Source organism: Budorcas taxicolor, chromosome 1 (genome assembly GCF_023091745.1).
Source record: "Budorcas taxicolor isolate Tak-1 chromosome 1, Takin1.1, whole genome shotgun sequence".
NCBI lineage: Eukaryota > Metazoa > Chordata > Mammalia > Artiodactyla > Bovidae > Budorcas > Budorcas taxicolor.
In genome coordinates, this window is record NC_068910.1 from 52,885,458 (window position 1) to 52,903,733 (window position 18,276).

The 18,276-nt window shown below is 41.4% G+C and overlaps 1 protein-coding gene across 4 annotated transcripts in view; it reads left to right on the forward strand.

Moving 5' to 3' along the window:
* UBP1 (upstream binding protein 1) overlaps positions 1 to 18,276 on the forward strand; it is a 64,628-nt gene that overhangs the window by 18,304 nt on the left and 28,048 nt on the right. The window lies entirely within an intron of this gene.

Below are 18,276 nucleotides of genomic sequence, written 5' to 3' on the forward strand. Positions count from 1 at the left end.
GAGCGCGGGCTATAGAGTGTTCAGGTCCAGGAGCTGTTGGTCCTCAGCTCGTCGGCACAGGCAAAGTAGCGGTGGAGCACGGGCTGAGTTGCCTTGTGGCATGTGAGATCTTCCTGGACCAAGCCTGTGTCTCCTGCATTGGCAGGCTTATTCTTTAGCCCTGAGCCAGCAGGGAGGTCCTGGACTCTTGTTTTTAAAAAGAATTGAACATTTTTGTTGTTAGAAAAATAGTGTATACTCATTGTAGAAAAATTGCATATGTCAAGGGATAAAGCTGAAACTGGACTTTAGTTGCATCCCCCTCAAGAAAAGCAGCTACATCCTAGGTGTGTTTCTTTGTGTGTGTATCTATTTTATTACAGCAAAATGGGAATTAACATCTATTCACTTAAGAGTTGGGCTTCCTTGGTAGCTCAGCTGGTAAAGAGTCCACCTGCAATGTAGGAGACACCGGTTCAATTCCTGGGTTGGGAAGATGCCCTGGAGAAGGGTTAGGCTACCCACGCCAGCATTCTTGGGCTTCCCTGGCGGCTGAGCTGGTAAAGAATCCACCTGCAATGCAGGAGACCTGCGTTTGATCCCTCGGTTGGGAAGATCCCCTGGAGGAGGGAACAGCTACCCACTCCAGTATTCTGGCCTGAAGAATTCTATGGACTATATAGTCCATGGGGTTGCAAAGAGTCGAACACAACTGAGTGACTTTCACTTAAGGGTATTTTGTGATTGCTTTTCTGTCAATAAATAAAATCTTTAATTTCCTCAAACTTGTGGAAAGAGCTATAGATTTTAGACTAGTTAGTGATTATTGTAAGATGTGGAAGAAAACTTTTTTTTAAGCTTCTGAATTTTCATTTGACATACAAATTTAGAATTTATGAGGTTTTTCTTCAGGTAATTCTAATTTGTAGCCTCTGGCGATACTCTTAATTTGGGTATTAATATTTTAGGATTTTGATGGGTAGGCATTCAATTATTTGAGACTTAAGTTTCATATTTGAAAGAACGGTAATAGTTTATGCACTAATCTATTTTAGACATGAAAAGATCAGCAGAGACAGTGTAGAGATTGAGGGCATTCATTATCGCTTCGTTTCTAATGAGAAAAAAGGAAGTAACTGGAATCTCTCTTACTTAGGGAAAAGTTGAATAAGTTAAGGTGCATACCATGGGATGAATGAGCCCATGGAAACTCACCCTTCTATATAAAGAACTTCGGATGTGTCTGTCTTTGGGCCTGGCAGAATATTCGTGCCTTACGACTGTTATCATTAAACTGGATAAAGACACCTCACATTGCTAGAAGTTGCGGTCCAGCATCTGTAGTGAGAAAGTATTAGACCTGCAGTCACTGAGTGTTTACTGTGCACGAAGCAGGGTACTAAGTACTACGTGTGCATTGTCCCACTTGCACAGTGACCCAGGAAGTGCTGTTGATCCATTACAGATTTTCAAAGCTGAAGCACAGAGCGGTGGATAAACTCGCTCAGTGTTAGTTTGATCAAGCTTAGGTTTAAGCCGATAAATTGTTTATTACTTAAATGGTTGTTAATGTTGAAGTATCTGTAGTAGTGTGCACAAGTATTTGTAGCATGGCATGCGAAATCTTGGTTCCCTGACCAGGGATGGAATCTCTGCCTCCTTCAGTGGAAGCTCAGGCCCCTAACCACTGGCCCACTAAGGGAGTTAGTTCCCCACAAGTCTTAAATGTGGAAGTCAGTTAATTTATACAAGTTTATTCCCTCAAAAATACCGCCTCTGTCCAGTATTTCCATGACCCTAGCAGGCTTCCTTCTGTTCTCCCAGCTGACACCTGAGGTTGACCATAATCCATATTAGAAGTGCAGATGACTTTCTAGGACTTGACTCTGCTCCTTGCAGTATTAATGATGAGTATGTTATTGGTTGTAGAATTGTGGTAATTTACCTCTTAATTTCTCCCAACATTTTAAGAAAAAAGTAGAAAAATGAATTGCATGTAGGCTGCATTTTTGAAAAGATACATTTGAATAAGCATTAAAAATGCATTCGAGTAATCATAAATTCTACTTCTATACACCTTTTTAAAGAAATTATAACGCTTTAAACTTATATGACTATCAGTTCTTTCACAGACTTGTCTCCTAACATTTATTGCCTAGCATATTTTGAAAAAGGTTCGGAACCCAGGATTTTGTGTGAGTCCCTTCAGTTGTCTTCATAGTGGCTGCACTAGTTTGCATTCCCACCAAAAGTGTAGGAGGGTTCCCTTTTCTCCACACCCTCTCTAGCATGTGGTTTTTGTAGAATTTTTGAAGCCATTCTGACTGGTTGAAGTGGTACCGCATAGTTTTGAGTTGCATTTCTGTAATAATTAGCTATGTTGAGCATCTTTTCATATACCTATTGGCCATCTGTATGTCTTCTTTGGAGAAATGTCTTTTAAGGTCTTTTGCCCATTTTTCGATTGGGTTGTCTTAGTTGTTGTTGAGTTGTATGAGCTGTTTGTATATTTTGGAGGTTTGACCCCTGTTGGTTGCATTATTTGCAGCTATTTTCTCCCATTTTGTAGATTGTCTTGTCTTTTTTTTTTTTTTTTTTTGTAGTTTCCATTGCTGTGCTAAAACTTGTATGTTTGATTAGGTCCCATTTGTTTTTTTGTTATTTTTATTGCCTTGGGAGACCTAAGAAAACATTGGTATGACTTATGTCAAAGAATGTTTTACCTTTGTTCTCTTCTAGTCTTATGGTGTCATGTCTCATGTTTAAGTCTTTAAGCCATTTTGAGATTATTTCTCTGCAGGTTGTGAGGGTGTTTTCTAACTTCATTGATTTACACGCAGCTGTCCAACTTGCTCAGTATACTTGCTAAAGAGTACACTTGCCTCTTTTGTCAAAGATTAATTGACCGAAAGTATATGGATTTATTTCTGGGTTCTCTGTTCTGTTTCATTGATAAATATGTCTGTTTTTGTACCTGTACCACATTGTTTTGGTTACTGTAGCTTTGTAGTATTGTCTGAAGGTCTGAGAGAGTTATGCTGCCTGTCTTCCCCACACCCCCGCCCCTCCCAGGATTGCTTTGGCGATTTTGAGTCTTTCATGGCTCCATATACATTTTTTTTTATTCTTCTAGTTCTGTAAAAAATGTCATGGGTGATTTGATAGGGGTCACATTAAATCTGAAGATTGCTTTCGGTAGTTATTACCATTTCAAAAACATTAATTTTTCTAATCGCAGAGCATGGGATATCTTTCCATTTCTTTGAAATATCTTCAGTCCTTTATTAATGTTTTATAGTTTTCAGCATATAGGTTTTTCACCTTCTTAGCTACATTTGTTTCCAAGATTTTTGGATGCAGTTTTAAATGGGATTTTTTTCTTTACTTTCTGTTTCTAATATTTCATTGTTGGTGTAAAGAAATGAAGCAGGTTTCTGTATATTACTCTTGTATCCTGCCATCTTGCTGAGTTCATTTATTCTAACAGTTCATATGTCGAGGTTTAAAGCTTCTCTGTATAGAGTATCATGTCATCTGCAAATAGTAACAGTTTTAGTTTTTCCCCTCTAACTTGGACAGCTTTTCTTTCTTTTCTGATTGCTGTGGCAAGTACCTCCAATACTGTGTTGAGTAGAATTAGTGAGAGTAGGCATCTTTGCCTTGTTCTTGAATTTAGCAAGAATGCTTTCAGCTTTTCGCCGTTGACTATTATGTTGGCGGTGGATTTGTCATCAGTGCCTTGATAACACTGCGATATGTTCCCTCTGTACCCACTTTTCTGAGAGTGTCTATTGGGAATGGTAGTTGAATGCTTTTTGTGCTTCTTATGTGGCTTTTGTCTTTTGTTGATGTGATGTATCACATTGATTTGCTTATATCTGAACCGTCCTCGTGACTCTAGAACGAATTTAACTTAGTCATGATGTGCATTCCTTTTTATATGTTCTTGGATTTGGTTTGCTAATATTTTGCTGAGAATTTCTGCATCTAAATTCATCAAAGATACTGGCCTGTAATTTTCCTTTTTGGTGGGATCTTTGCTTTCGTTGTGAGAGTGATGGTGGCTCCTGGAATGTCTGTGGGGCTGTTGCCCTCTTCAGTCTTTTCGAAGAGTTTCAGTCTTTTGGAAGAGTTTGAGAGGAATCAGTGTAAGTTCTTTGTATGTTCGGTAGCCATCTGGTCCTGTACTTTCTGTTTGTGGAGTTTTTTTTTTAATTACAAATTCTGTTTCACTTCCAGTGAAGGTTCTGTACAAATTACGTTTCTTGCTTCAGTTTTCAGGGGCTGTATGTTTCTAGAACCTTGTCCATTTCTTCTAGGTTGTTGCATTTTTTGGCATATATAATTGAGCGTAGTATTCTCTTAGCTTTTTTGTGTATCTGTGGCATCAGTTGAGAGTTCTTTTTCATTTGTTATTTGTTTGTGTGGGTCCCTCTCTTTGCTCCCTGGTGAGCCTTGTCAGAGGGCTGTCACTGCAGTTTAGGCTTTCGAAGAACCAGCTCTTCATTTCAGTGATTCTTCTCCAGTCTGTTTATTTTCTCTGGTCTTGGTTGGTTCCTTCTGCTGATTTTACGTTTTGTTTGTTCTTCTAACTCTTTTAAGTGATAGGCTGGGTTGTTTGAGATTTTTCTCTTTTTTTTTGAGGAAGACCTGCATTGCTAGGAACTTCCCTCTCAGAACTGCTCTTGCTGGCTCCTGCACATTTGTATGGTTATATTGTCATATCAATTTCCTCTAAATTTCCTGTTTGGTTTCATTGTTGACCCATTGTTTTTTAAGTAGCGTGTTGTTTAGTATGCATGAAATCATTTTTTTCCCTTATTTCTACTCATGTGGTTGATTCCTTGCTTCATTCTGTTGTGGTCAGAGAAGATTCTTGAAATAATGCTTATACTCTTGAAATTGTTGAGCTTTGTTTTGTGCCCTAGTATGTGGTCAGTTGCAGAGAATAAACCATGTGCACTTGAAAAAAACTGTATTTTGAGTTTTGGGGGTAAAAATGTCCTGAAAATAATCAAGTCTTAACTGTTCTAGCGTATAATTGGTTTTTTAAAAAATCAACTTATTTGATATTGATTTATTTTTGTTGATTTTTCTGTTTCTAAGTTATGTTCGTTAATGTCAGTGGGATGTTAAGGTTTCCTACTAATACTGTATTTACATAAATTCCTCCCTTTATGTCCATTAGTATTTTACGTAGGTGAGTGTTCCTGTACTAGGTGTATATATCTTGGTGAGTGTGAAAGGCTTTCTCACGTTGCTCCCTTCAGTATTACATAGTGTGCCTTTAAAATGGTATTAATTTCTGTCCGTGTGGGCTTCTCTCCGGTTTCGGGGCACAGGCGTCTCCCTGAGGTGGCCTCACTTGCTTCAGAGCACGGGCGCTGCAGCCTGCGGGCGTCAGTGGTTGCTGCACGCAGGCTCAGAAGCTGGGGCGCACGGCCTCAGTTGCTCCGCAGCGAGTGGGATCTTCCTGGATCAGGGACTGAACCTTTGTCTCTTGAATTGACAGGCAGATTCTTTAGCACTGAGCTGCCAGGGAAGCCCTGTAGTGTCCTTCTTGATAGCCTTTGTTTTAAAGTCTGTTTTGTCTGATACGAGTATTGCTCCTCTTCACTTTCTTGTCACTTCCGTTTGCATGAAATATCCTTTTCCGTCGCCTCGCTTGCAGTCTGTGTGTGTCATTTGCCCTAAGGGGGGTCTCTTGTAGGCAGCACATTGTGGGCTCTTAGTTTTGGGGGGTTTCTTTGGTTGCGCCATGTGGCTTGTGGTATGTTAGTTCCTGATCAGGGACTGACCCTGGGCCCTTAGCGGTGAGAGCATGGTGTCCTAACTGTTGGGCCTCCAGGGAATTCCCTAGGCCCTTTGTTTTTTATCCAGTCCGCCAGGCATTCTTTCGATTGGAACATTCAGTCTGTTGGCATTTAAACTAATTGATACATATGTATTTGTTTCTGTTTTAAACCTAGTTTTCCAATTGAAGTGTTGTTTCTTTCTGTGGTTTAATGATTTCCTTTTGTGCTTGTTTTCTCTTCTTTTTGGCTTCTGTGAATCTATTGTTTGTTTTTAATTTGTGGTTGCCCTGTTTTTCAAGTATGTTAACCCCTTGTGTCTGCTTGCTTTACACTGATAGTCATATAGGCTCAAACACATGCTTTTAAAAAAAGAAGAACCTGCATTTTCTTACTCTCCTTCCCCGTATTTTATGATTTTTTTTTTTCTCCAAAACATTTTTATGTAACTGCCCCGGGTCTTAGTTGAGGCGTGTGGGTATTTAGTTGTGGCACACGAACTCTTAGTTGCAACATATAGAATCTAGCTCCCTGACCAGGGGTTGAATCCGGGTCCCTGGCCGTGGAGGTGCCAAGTCCTAACCGCTAGACCACCCGGGAGCTCCCCACATTTTAAGATTTTGAAGTCCTTTTTTGTTTACTATTTTAAAAATATATATTATTTGGCTGCTCAGGGTCTTGGTTGTGGTGTGTGGGATCTTTAGTTGTGGCATGTGGGACTTAGTTCCCTGACCAGGGAGTAAGTCCTGGAGCATAGAGTCTTAGCCACTGGACCACTAGGGAAGTCCCTGGTGTCCTTTTGTAATGCCTTCATCTTTATTCTTTTTCTGTTCCATGTGTTTATCTTCACTTTTATAAGTAGGCTTTTCTTTTTGATCTGTACACTGGCTAATTTAAGTGATTTACTTTCCAGTTGTAATTTCTTCCTTCCTTTGTCTTCTTGTTTCTTTTATATTTAGAGAAGGTCTTTCAATATTTCTTTTGGGATAGGCTTAATATTAATATATTCATTAGTTCTTATCTGAGAAGTTCTGTTTTTCTTCCCATTCTAAATGATTGTCTTGTTGGGTAGAATATTCTAGGTTGCACATTTTTCCCTTTCAAGACTTTGAATATATTTTGCCACTCCCTTCTAGCCTCCAATGTTTCTGTGGAGAAATCAGCTGATAGCTTTTTGGGGGTTCCCTTGTAATGAACTCTTTTGCTGCCTTTAGAATACTGTATGTCTTGGTGTGAGTCTGTTTGGGTTCATCTTATTTGGGACTTTATGCATCTTCGTTTTACTTATATTCTCTTACTCTATGAGTTTAGGAGAAGGTTATCTACTGTGGCCGTGGAGGGCTATTTATATGTGGCAGTGTCTCTGTGTAGCTTGTGTTGGTTTAATTTCTTTTCTTTTTTGGTGTGCAGTTTGGTTTGGATGCTTGCCGTCTCTTTCCTCAGTGTGTGCTGGCTGCCATCCTCTCTCCGGGACCCACCTCTGAAGCCTGCGCCCCAGCACCCAGCCCGAGTCTGCCCCAGCTGCTGAGCGTCTTGGGCTGCTGAGTGCTGCTCCGGGCAGCAGCCCTCCGTGCAGGTCTCTCTCGGCCTTGCGCTGCACACACTGGTTGCCGCATTCTCCTCTGAGGCTCCAGAGCTCCCCCTCTGTCTGATGATCTCCCCACCAGGGAGACTTCCCAGCATGTGGAAACCTTGCCTCTTTCACGGCTCCCTCCCACGAGCTCAGGTCTTATTTCGATCCCTTTGTCTTTCTCTCTGTGTGTGCTATCCAGTTATTTGGGATTTCCTTGCCTTTTTGAAAGTCCGAGGTCTTCTGCAAGCATTCAGTAGATGTCCTCTGAGAACTGTTCTGCCTGAAGATGGGTTTTTTTTTGTATTTGTGAGAGAAGGTGAGCTCCACATCCTACTTCCCCGCCATCTTGATCTGATCCCTCAGCAAAATAAGCTGATCAGACTCACCTTTCAAAAGGAAACATTCTCAGTTGTACATGTACAGTTCTGATTTTTTACAGAAGCCTTTCCTGAAATATAAAAAGAATCAGGTGTAGATGTGGAAAATGAACATCGGGCTTGATTAATTTTTAACTAGGAGTTCCAATAGAATCCTGTGATTATTTTTTAGCTAGCATGTCTGCCCAAGTGGCTCAGTGGTAAAGAATCCACCTGCAATGCAGGAGACATGGGTGTGAATCCTGGGTCGGGAAAAAAATCCCCTGGAGGAGGAAATGGCAACCCATTCCAGTATTCTTGCCTAAGAAATCCCGTGAACAGAGGAGCCTAGCAGGCTACAGTCATCGGGTCTCAAAGAGCTGGATGTGACTACCCTGAAAAGTTCCTGCAAAGTATGTAAAATATATCTCAATGACCCGTTTTAGTATAGTAGCATCTATGCATCAGCATTGATGGTGTGACTGTTAAGTGTTGACAGAATTTTTTTATTCGGTCTTCTGGTTTTTAGAAGTTAGATTTTTATTCATATTTGCTCACAAGTTAATTTTCTTATGTTCAAATAACTCTTAAGCTCTACCAAAGGAAAATGACTTGCCGTGGAAATGTTGCCTTATTTACCAGAAATGATACAGTTCTCCAGTTATCCTATTTGATTGACTATAGTTTTTATAGAGATTTAACCCCAGAGGTTTGATTCCAAATCCAATTTTCTTAACCACCAAGTCTCTTTACTAGAATAGTTCCAGTGTTTTCTAAATTTTGAGTTAATTGTCACCATTTAAAATATTAACAGTCTAACTAGATGATTTATATACATGGTTCAAAGTTCAAAAGGGAGGGTATACAATGAAGCTCTTTTCACAGCTCTCTAGTTCTGCTTGCTCAGCCCAGGTAGCGATTGAATTAGAACCCTTTATAGACACCTGTGAAGATTGTAATCTTGTTTCCTGACACTCTTTGTATATAAAAAAATTGTATTGTTAATATTTTATTTATTGCAATAAACTTATTGATTCCTGTGGTGACTGAATTATACTTAAGCATAGTTGTGATGAATCTAATGGTCTTGTCACTAAAAGATACAATGGAAGAGAGAACTTCCATTCCTAAAGTAGATGGTAGAAGCTGGCATCCCCACTTTTCAATAAATGCCCAGGATATATGCACCTCGGCTCCCTAGGGATGTCCTTACATACATTATTCAGATACCCTTTGGTTCCTTTAAACGTTTCTGTTGGTTACAGTGACCGACGATTTAAGTATTTTTCTGTGTGTGGTAGAGTGAGCGGTTGTCCTCAGCTGCCTCTAGGGCCTGGGCCTGTGCTTAGATCCCATTCGAGTGCTTGCTCATTTCAGCAAATTCTTTAATATAATAACCTCCACCTAAGATAGGTGAGAATTAAATTGAGTTACATAGGAAGCACAATGCTAGCCTTTGCTGTTTTTACTATTATTTATAACTAAGTAGCTTTAATGGTTTCTGATTGTATTGGAAGACTAAGTTTAATAATCTTGGCTGACATGTTGGAGTTTCATGTGGCAGATAAGATGAGCAGTTTTTTACCAACTGTTAGAATGCAGCCCTGGGACTAGATAGCTGCCTACCAGTTAAGAAATTTTGCCAGGTTTGTTAGCAAGTATGATTGCTGTGCTGTGGTCAGATGCTCAGTTGGTTCTGACTCTGCAACCCCATGGACTGTAGCCTGCTAGGCTCCTCTGTCCATGATTTCCCAGGTGAGAATACTAGGATGGGTTGTCATTTCCTTTTCCAGGACATCTTCCCACCTAAGGATCAAACCCACAGCTCTCGCTTCCTGCATTGGCAGGGACATTCTTTACTGTGTCACCTGGAAAGCACCTTATAACAAACGGTATTTTGCAGGTATGATTTAATTAAGACTATTAAAAGAGAGATTATTATGGATTATCCAGTGGCCCAGTGAAATCACAAGGGTCCTTAGAATTGAAAGAAAGAGGCAAGGGAGTCAGGTGTCAGAGGGAGATAAGATGGAGGGAAGAAGATTGCCACAGACCAACGGATGGAGACTGCTTCAGGTAGTGGGGACAGGGGAGTAGCTTTCCCCCACGGCCTCCAGCAGGAATGTGGCCCGCCGACAGCCTCTCTGTAGCCCACTAGACCCGTTTTGGACTTCTCAACTCTAGAACTGTAATAAATTTGTATAATTTTCAAGCCACTGAGTTTGTGGTAATTTGGTACAGCAGCAGAAGGGAGCTAAGACACCAGCCAAGGCAAAAGTGTGCTAGGCAGGTGAGCTCCGGAGTGGCGCAGGGCGGGCCACTGCTGTGTGTCACAGCTGCTTGCATGGTGAGCTCCGGAGTGGCGCAGGACGGGCCACTGTTGTGTATCAGAGCTACTTTCATGCTGTGGCTGGCGTTTTCTCCTCAGATTTTAGACGAATACACTCTGCAACCTACAGTCCTGCCTCCTAGCTTATCCCTGAAGGCCCAGTCAAACCTGAGTCTTAAAATGGGCATCTAATGAACCCTGAGCCTTTGCATGTATGCATATGTGTGTGTGTGAATGCACATATATGTATATTCAAATGTATGGACTGTACACAAAAGTGTAATGAATGTATATGAAGATAAGTGGATTTGGGAAGCATGCTTGTGTCTTGGAGCCAGAGCTATCCTAGACTGTTAAAAAGATGTACAATCCTGTTACATAAGGGAATGACTATTAAGTGAATTTTGGTTACTGGTGAAAACTTTGTAATTGAAACAGCTTTATATTCACTTAGTTCTTAATTTTGACGTAGACAAGTTATTCCCAGAAGAAGGTCCCGAATACTTTGTGGTGGAAAGAATATGGACTGAATGGATATGTGTAGCTTTTCACAAAGCCGTGGTTCTCCAGTGTTAGCGTGCATTGGGATCCCCCAGAGGCCTTATCAAAACATGATTGATAAAGTTTGAGTCAGTAGGTCTGGAGGATGGCCAGAGAATTTACGTTTGTGACAAGTTTCCAAGTGATGTTGATGCTGCTGCTCTAGGGACTGTGTTTCACTTTTTGAAAAAATATTGCCTTATTTGGCTGCTCTGGGTCTTAGAATCTTCAGTCTTGGTTGCAGCATGCGGTTTCTTTAGTCAGGGCATGTGAACTCTGAGCTGCAGCATGTGGGATCTAGTTCCCTGACCAGGGATTGAACCTGGGCCCCCTTAGTTGGGAGTGCAGAGTCTTAGCCACTGGACTACCAGGGAAGTGCTTCACCTTCTTATTGCTTCAAATATTCTTATTGCTTTAAATATCTGAACATCCTTCTACTACCACTTCTTATAAAGGGGTTGCCTCAGAGGAGGCTTGACACATAGGTGCAGCCATTCTTTAGCCATAGCTTGGTCATTCCTACTAGCAGTCCCCCGTCTGGGTCCTGAGCAGCTACTGCTGAAAAATATGGGTCATTGTGTAACACCATAGAGAAAGTAAATTCTATGCAGTCTTAATTTCACCAGTTGGGTAGAAATTGAAACAAGTTTTCCAATTGATGCTCTAGAGTGTCAGTTTTTATTGAACAATAAAAGTAGAGATTTTAAACTGTGTTGATGTTTTCCTGGTTATGCCTGGGTAGCTGTCCTTCTCAGCTCTTAGGTAACGAGAAGACTTAAACCTCTGACATTATGAGGTAAGCACCTGTAGTCCCACTGTAGAGCCTCGAGTGGGGAGCTCTCCGTTTGAAGAGTCTACCCATGGGTTTGGGTGAACTCCGGGAGTTGGTGATGGACAGGGAGGCCTGGCGTGCTGTATGGGGTCACAAAGAGTCGGACACAACTGAGCGACTGAACTGATGCAATATAGTCTTTACAACATCTGAGCACCACATACAACCATAATTGGATGTTGTTTCCACTTTGGCTCATCCTCTTCATTCTTTCTGTAGCTTGTTCTCCACTTCTCCCCAGTAATATTTCATTTCACACTGTAGTAGATTTTCTTAAGGTTAGCTTTTGTTCTTGTTATAACCTTCTGAATTAGGGCCTTAGAAGTAAATGCTCTGAACTTAGTCCAGGGGGGCCTGTCTCATCTCGGGCTCCATGTTGCCCTGGAGCACATGTCCGTTTTAGACTCTATGTTCAGAGGTGGGTGGGGATATGAACTTGTATCAGTAACATTTTTTAATTCTGTAAGTGCTCTTGCTTCTCTAAGCCAAGAAAGGAGTAAAGAAATCTCATGAAAGGTAAATTCAGAAGATAAAGCTAAAAATAAGACTGGTGACTCAGGGCATATTTTAGTTTGTCTAACTTTATCCTTCATTGGTAGTGGGGCCCTTTTTATATTTCTTTTAGAACCTAGACCAATGTAGATCAACGAAACTAACCTAGAAGTTGTGTTATTAAGATAATTATGGGAAGAGATCAAATAGAAGAAGAAATTGAGCCAATAAAATTGTGGTATCATTGGCTATTACTCTCGGTGGATATTACCATTGAATGAAATTGTTGGGAGGGATTTCTAAATAGTGAGAGACTCAGGATGAAACTGAAGGAGGAAAGCAAGGACATAGTGTCTGTAGTTTCCAAAAGGGAAATCATTTGAAGCATGTTAAGTGTTAGTTTTTTTAAAAAACCTGCTTTTGACTTGAGAAGAACAAAAATCTATAGTGCTTTAATACAGGAGCAGCAAATTCTGATCTCTATTTGCGGAAACAGGTGGAACTTGATACTGAGCACAGAAGTGTCCTAAGGTTGAGGAGGAGAAGGAATACAAATGAAGATAGGAACATTGAGCTTTCTTAACCTTTTTCAGCCCTGAGAATTCTGAGATTTTGCAGACTGCGAGGCAGTCCTGGTGAGAAAGGTTCACCTCCCGTCTCGCAGGCTGCATCTCTTTGGCTTGTTGTCCGATTTGTAAGTCAGCTCGACCATCTACTTGAGTGCCCAGCAGGTCTCACAGACTCACGTGCACGGCCCCATGTCTTGGTTTTCTCCCCCAGATCTGCTCCTTGCGCTCTTCCGTGTGTCAGGGAATTCCCTTGCCAAAAACCCGAAGGAGCTCTCGGCTGCTCCCTGTCTCACACCAGAAAACGCGCAGGCTCTACCTTCAGAACCTCCAGTGAGTGACCACTGCTTCTGAAATCATTTCCGCCCCCACTGTCTGCAGATGAGAGTGGCTGTTTCCCTTTAGCTGAGAGATCTCAAACTGAGGAATTCATGCTCACCCGCTAGGTGAAAAGCCATTTTATTGTGACTTTAACTTAGATGTGCCTGGTGGAGGTCAAATGTTTTCCTTTTTTTTTTTTGCACATGCCATGCTTCTTGTGAATCTTAGTTCTCTGACCAGGAATCTAACCCAGGGCCCCAGCAATGAGCTTGCCAAGTTGTAACCACTGGACCGCCAGGGAATTCCCAGGGGAATGATGTCTTTTAATATGTTTAAGAACTGTTGGCTTTTCCTTCTCTAGTGTGGACCACATGTTCATATGATTTACTCAATTTCTGCTAGGAATGTTGGGCATTTGTTAACAATTTTTTAGGAGTTCTTTTCTTCTTGTGTAAGAGCTAGTCCTCTATGTGTGATGTGAGGTGCAAATGTTCCTCCTCTTACTAACCAGAACTGAGTCAAAAGATGCAGTATTTAACTTGTTTTCCATATCTTATGTACTTATTTCTCCCCCATTTTTACCCACTTGTCTTTTTTTTTAACTAATTGAATTTTTTTGTTGATCTGATAATCAGCACAAACATTTTGTTAATTTTTGTGTTCTAACTTCCTGAGGTTGAGTATAATTTCAGATACGTAATGATGTATCAAAGATTCATTCATTTTTTAAAAATTAAAAAAATTTTAAATTGAAGTATAGTTGACTTAGTGTTGTGTTAATTACTGGTGTATAGCAGAATGATACAGTTATACATTCTTTTCCATTATGATTTATGACAAGATAGATTGAATATAGTTCCCTGAAATATACAGTAAGACCTTGTTGCTTATCCATTCTATGTATACTAGTTTGGGCTTCCCATGTAGCTCAGTGGTAAAGAATCTGCCTGCCAAGCAGGAGACACAGGTTCTGTCCCTAGGTCCGGAACATCCCCTGGAGAAGGGAATGGCAACCCGCTCTAGTTTTCTTGCCTGGGAGATTCCTTGGACAGAGGAGCCTGGCGGGCTACGGTCCACGAGGTCGCAAAGACACGACATAGTGTCTAAACAACAGCACAGCAAACACTAGTTCCTGTCTCTGATCCCAAACTTCCAGACTGTCCCTCTCCCAGCCTCCGCCCCCTTGGCAATCACCAGTCCGTTCTGTGGCCGCGACTCTGCTTCTGTTTCATAGCTAGGTTCTGCTGTGTTTAGATTTCACACAGAAGTGATATCATATGGGAACTGTTCTTCTGTTCCTGTTGCTTCACTTAGTATGGTACCTCTGTTTGTATCCATGTTGCTGCCAGTGGCATTACGTGGCTTTTTTTTTTTTAAACCACTTACTAGTATTCCGTTGTATATATACCACATTTTCTTTATCCATTCATTTGTCAGAGGACATTTAGGTTATTTTCATGTCTTCATTATTATGAATAGTGCTCCTATGAACATAGGGATGGAGTTATCTTTTTGAATTATAGTTTTGTCTGGATATATGTGCAGGTGTGAGATTGCTGGATCATATGGTAACTCTGGTTTTCTGAGGAAACTATACTGTTTTCCATAGTAGCTGCACCGACTTAGATTCCCACCAGTAGGAAGGGTTCCCTTTTCTTCACTCCCTCTCCAGCATGTGTTATTTGTAGACTTTTTGATGATGGCCATTCTGACCTGTGTGAGGTAGCACCTCATTGTACTTCAGATCCGCATTTCTCTAAGAATTAGTGACATTCAGCATCCTTTCATCTCCTATTGCCCATCTGTATTTCTTCTTCGGAGAAATCTCTTTAGGTTTCCTGCCGATTTTTCAACTGGGTTGTTTTTTTTTTTTAATTGTTCAGTTTTATGAACTGTTTGTATATTTTGGAAATTAAGCCCATTTATGTTTGCAGGTATTTTCTCCCATTCTGTAGGTGGTCTTTTTTTTTTTTTTAATTGTTTCCTTTGCTGTGCAAACGACTTCCCTGGTGGCTCAGACAGTAAAGCGTCTGTCTACAATGTTGGAGACCCGGGTTTGATCCCTGGGCTGGGAAGAGCCTCTGGAGAAGGAAATGGCAACCCACTCCAGTACTCTTGCCTGGAGACTCCCACGGACGGAGGAGCCCCCATAGGGTCGTAAAGAGTCAGTCGGACATGACTGAGCAACTAAACTTTCTTTTCTTTCTTTCTTTTGCTTTGCAAAAGCTTTGCTTAGATCCCATTTGTGTATTTTTTCTATTGCCTTGGAGACTAAGAATATATTTGGTATGATCTATGTCAGAGAGACGCTTACTCCTTGGAAGGAAAGTTATGACCACCCTAGACAATGGCATCCCACTCCAGTACTCTTGCCTGGAAAATCACATGGCCGGAGGAGCCTGGTAGGCTGCAGTCCATGGGGTTGCCGAGAGTGACTGAGTGACTTCACTTTCGCTTTTCACTTTCATGCATTGGAGAAGGAAATGGCAACCCACTCTGGTGTTCTTGCCTGGAAAATCCCAGGGACGGGGGAGCCTGGTGGGCTGCCATCTGTGGGGTTGCACAGAGTCGGACATGACTGAAGTGACTTAGCAGCAGCAGCAGCAGACAGCACATTAAAAAGCAGAGACATTACTTTGCCAACAAAGGTCTGTCTAGTCAAGGCTATGCTTTCTCCATTGGTCATGGATGGATATGAGAGTTGAACCGTGAAGAGAGCTGAACGCCGAAGAATTGATGCTTTTGAACTGTGGTGTTGGAGAAGACTCTTGAGAGTTCCTTGGACTGCAAGGAGATCCAACCAGTTCATCCTAAAGGAGACCAGTCCTGGGTGTTCATTGGAAGGACTGATGCTGAAGCTGAAACTCCAATACTTTGGCCACCTGATGCAAAGAGTTGACTCATTGGAAAAGACCATGATGCTGGGAGGGATTGGGGGCAGGAGGAGAAGGGGACGACAGAGGATGAGATGGCTGGATGGCATCACCGACTCGATGGATATGAGTTTGAGTGAACTCCGGGAGTTGGTGATGGACAGGGAGGCCTGGCGTGCTGTGATTCATGGGGTCGCAAAGAGTCGGACACGACTGAGCGACTGAACTGAACTGATGTCAGAGAATGTCTCGTCTGTGTTCTCATCTAGGAGTCTTCAGGTGTCATGTCTTAAGCTTACGTCTTTAAGCCATTTTGAGTTTATTTTTGTGCATGGTGATACGGTATGAGTTCTGACTTCATTGATTCACGTGTAACTGTCCACTTTCCCAGCACCACTCCCTGAAGAGGCTTTTCCGCTTACTACAATCCGCCTCCTTTGTTGGCGACTGACTGCAGGTGTGTGTCTGTTTCTGGGCTCGCTGTTGCGTTGATCCTATGTGTGTTTTGTGGCAGGTACTGTACTGTGCTGTTTATTGTCTGATGTCTGGAAGAGTTGTGCCTCCTGTTTTGTTGTCTTTTTTGTCCTTCAGGATTGCTTTGGTAATTCTGGGTCTTCATAGTTTCGTATACATTTTTGGATTATTTGTTTCTGGTTCTGTAGAAAATGTCATGGGTGATTTGATAAGAATTGCATTAAACCTGTAGACTGCTTTGGGTAGTATGGCAATTTTAACAGTATTAATTCTTCCAATCAAGAACATGGGTAACTTCCATTTCTTTCAATCCTCTTTAATTTCCTGTATTAATGTTTTATAATTCTCAGCACATAAGTCTTTCATCTCCTTGAAAGTCAGATTTATTCCTAGGTATTTTGTTGTGATTTTAAAGGGTACTTTTTTTTTTTTTTAAACATTCTCTCTCTCTCTTTTTTTTTTTTTTTTTTGATATTTCATTGTTAGTGTAAAGAAGTGCAACTAATTTCTGAAAGTTAATCTTGTATTCTGCTACTTTGAGGGCAGGATATCACTTATCAGATCTAGTAGTTTTTGTGTGGAATCCTTAGGATTTTCAGTATCATGTCAACTGCGTATAGTGACAATGTTACCTCTTCCCATCCAGTTTGGTTACCTTCTATTTCTTTTTCTTTTCTGATTGTTGTGTCAGGGAATTCCAATTCTGAGTTGAATAGAAGTGGTAAGAGCGGGCATCCTTGTCTTGTTTCAGTTTTTAGCAGGAATGTTTTCTGCTTTTCACTGTTGATTTATTATATTGGCTGTGGGTTTGTAATAAATGGCTTTTATTATGTTGAGATATGTTCTGTGTATACCCACTTTGGTATACATTTAGTGGGTGCTGAATTTTGTCAGATGGCTTTTTTGCATCTATTGAGATGGCCATGTGGGTTTTGACTTTTATTTTTTTAATGTGGTACATTACATTGATTGATTTGCGTATATAGAACTATCCTTGTGAGCTTGGGATGAATCCCACTTGGTTGTGGCATATGGTCTGTTTTATGTGTTGTTAGATTCAATTTACTAATACTTTGTTGAGAATTTTTACATCTGTGTTCATCCCAGATACTGGCCTGCAGTGTTCTTTTTTCTTGGTATCTTTGTCAGGTTTTGGTCTCAGGTTGGTGGTGGCTTCATAGAATGTCTGTGAGAGTGTTCCCTCCTCTTCAGTCTTTGGAAAGAGTTTGAGAAGTGTTCGTATAGATTCTTCTTTGTATGTCAAGTAGAATTCGCCTGTGAAGGCATCTGGTCCTGGACTGTGGTTTGTAGAAGGTTTGGCGGGGGGGTGGGGGTGGGGGGATGCCGTGCCAAGTCTTCTGCAGTTCTGTGGCGTGCGGGCACTCTTTGTTGCGGCCTTAGGATCTTAGGTTGTAGGCCACTGGATCGTCAGTTATAGTTTGCTGGATCTTTAGTTGCGGTGTCTGGGATCTGGTTCCTGACCGAGGGGACCTGCTGCACTGGGAGTGTGAAGCCTTGCCCCGGGGCCCCCAGGGGCGTTCCCGTGGGGAGCTTGTGGGTGTTTAGTCTCTGTTTCCTCTATGGTATGTGTTATTTACTTCCTTCTGATGACTTAGGGTTCATTTGTCCTCCTTTTTCTAATTCTTTTAAGCTGTAAGTTAGGTTGAGTTGTTTTTTTTTCCCCCTTGAGGAAGGCCTGTATCGCTGTGAACTTCTTTGTAAGAACTCCTTTATGTCTGTTAGTCTTTCTGTATCTGGGTCTCCTTTATCAGGTGCATATATGTTGACAAGTGTAAAATCTTCTGTTGTGGTTCTTGTATCACTATCTAGTGTCCTTTATCTTTAAAGTCTGTTTTCTCTGTTAAGGGTATTGCAGCCCCCCTTTCTTGTCTTTTCTGTTTGCATGAAGTATCTTTTTCCATCCTCTCGTTGTCAGTCTATGTGTGTCCTTTGCCCTAAAGTGGGTCTCTCACAGCCAGCGTAGTTGAGCCTCTGTTTTCTTTTTTAAAATCCAGTCTGCAGCTCTGCATCTTTTAATCCGCTGACACTTAAGGTAATTATTAATAACTATGAGCTTCCCTGGTGGCTCAGATGGTAAAGCGTCTGCCTGCAATGCGAGAGACCCCGATCCCTGGGTTGGGAAGATCTC